The sequence below is a fragment of the Cryptomeria japonica genome, chromosome 2 (genome assembly GCF_030272615.1).
Source record: "Cryptomeria japonica chromosome 2, Sugi_1.0, whole genome shotgun sequence".
NCBI lineage: Eukaryota > Viridiplantae > Streptophyta > Pinopsida > Cupressales > Cupressaceae > Cryptomeria > Cryptomeria japonica.
Window position 1 is genome coordinate 482,888,030 of NC_081406.1, and position 2,685 is coordinate 482,890,714.

The following is a 2,685-nucleotide window of genomic DNA, read 5'->3' on the forward strand; positions in this document are numbered from 1 at the left end:
TAGTCAACAGGTTTTTGTTAGATGCCTTAGCTTGTCCATTACCTTGAGGGTAATATACGGATGACCAGTGTTGTTTAATTTTGAATTTCTCACAGAGCTCGTCTGGATCTTTATTCTTGAATTATCCTCCATTGTCAATCATGATGGATGAAGGTATCCCATACCTGCAGATGATATAGTTAAGGATGAACAGAGCTACTTGTTTACCGGTTGCTTTGATGAGAGGAACTGCTTCTACCCACTTAGTGAAATACTCAGTGGCAGTTAGGATAAACTTGTGTCTGTTGGATGATGCAGGATATATTTGACCAGTGAGATCAAAGGCCCATTGTTGAAAAGGCCAATGTGTAATGAAGGGTATGAGATCCCTTGCTGGAGCATGTATGAGATTCCCATGTAGCTGACACTTCTCACAAGTTTTAGAAAACTTTATAGCATCCTTCTCCATGTCTAGCCAGTAGTAGCCAGCCCTTAGCAATTTTCAAGCTAAATTTAGACCATTAGAATAAGATCCACAAATACCTTCCTGGACTTCCGATAATGCATGTTTAGACTCTTCACTTTCTATAAACCTAAGTAATGTACCGTCCAAACCTCGCCTAAACAAATCTTTAGCAATGATGACGTACCATGAAGCATTTCAAGTTAGGTTCCTTTTCTCATTACGGGTAAGGTTTTTAGGGATAATTTGGTCACGCAGATAAGAGTAAATGTGGTTGTAGCGGGATGACTTGTGTCCAATAATAGAACAGGCTATCTAGGACTCGGGAGAATCATAGGCAAGGTAATGTAACTCTTCCACCAGGAATTCAAAGGGAAAATTAGACTCTTGTAACTCTGGTATGGATGCTAAGGCGGTCATAGAATCTGCTTCTTTGTTTGCAGATCTAGGAATCTGCTGGAATGAAACAAAAGTAAAATATTTCTTGAGATCATCCACCATTCTCTTATAAGGCATTAGTTTCTCATCTCGATTCTGATATGTATCATTGATTTGATTGATGATTACCTAAGAGTCTCCATAGATTTGTAATTATAGAACCTTCCATTTGATAGCCAGCTTGATCTCATTTACCAGAGCTTCATACTCTGCAATGTTGTTTTGTGCAAGGGAAAATAATCTTGTAAGCCTTTGGGATTCAATATTTTTAAGGAGTAATAAATAGTATTCCAGCACCGAAACCATGTTGATTGAAAGACCCATCAAAGATCATCTTCCAGGATTATTTAGTAATGTGCATTATTTATTCATCTAGAAATTCTATATGTAGTGGTTGAGTGTCTTCAAGTGGAGCATCAGCAAGTTAATCCACAATTACCTTTCCTTTGATGGATTTTTGTTCCACATATTCAATATCAAACTTTGTAAGAACCATGACCCATTTTGCCAATCTTCTTGTAAGTGTTGCTTTGCTGAGAAGATATTTGAGCAGATCAATGTTAGCTACTAGCTTTATGGAATGTGCTAACATGTAGTGTCTCAATTTTTGTGATGCAAAGACCAATGTCAAGCATGCTTTTTCTATTATAGTGTAGTTCATTTCATAAGACACCAATGTTTTGCTGATGTAATTGTAGACATCTAAAAATGGTCAACGCTTGTGGAGTCATACTTTAACATTTGCACATTGCCTTATTTTAGGGTTCTTGCATCGCATTAACATTTCTTCTATGTTGTGCATTTGGTCTTTATCATTTGCGAGCATCGAGTCCTTCTTCTACATTCCTCATTTTTCTCACTTTCGAATTAGGTCTTGTCGATAGCAATCTTCAGTCATGATTTTGGTCAATCTTATCCTGTCACATCATGGTGCATGCTCATTTATCATCATTTTGGACATCATCAATCCTAATCAATGATAGAATTAGGGTTTTTGTCCTCTTGTCAATCTCGTCATTTTGTGATCGATTCGTCATCGATCCTTGTCCTTGTCAGCCTTGTCATTTTGCGATCGATTCGTCATCGATCCTTGTCCTTGTCAATCTTGTCATTTTGCGATTGATTCGTCATCGATCCTTGTCCTTTTCAATCATGTCAATTTGGATCGATTAGTCATTGTTCCTCGTCAATTGGCGCCTATCAATTTGATCTCCTTGTCAATCCTGGTTAATTTGTCATTGATTTTTGTCAACCAATCTCAATCATTTATCAACATTGGTCCTTTGTCAATCAGAATCATGATCGAACCTACATTAATTTCTTGTTGTCTTGACCTAATTCCTTGTCCTCTTATTTCTAGGGTTTAATAATTTTTTCACTTAATCCTTTTCTTCTTCTTTGTGGGTTAAATAAATCTATTTATTTAGTCCTAGGTCTCTTTCATGAATTAATTAATGGATGAAAACCTATTAATTAATTCACCTAATTTCTATTTCATCTTTTTCCTCAATTTTCTAATTTGCTAATTTCTCCTAATTCCTAATTTCTATTTCAATCTTGTCATAATTTGTCATAATTTGTCATACACCTTGCATAGAAATTGTCATACATTTGTCATAATTTTGCCATTCTTGATTTGAATTTCCTTTCAAATCTCTTCATGCTAATCTTGTCCTCTCTCCAATTTGTCTATAAATTGGATGAATTTCTTCAACGAAAGGAGAAGATTAATCAATCAATCACATTTTCAAGTAACCTTATGCTATGAATTTCATCTCTTAACAACTTGCTTTCCACTTGCATTT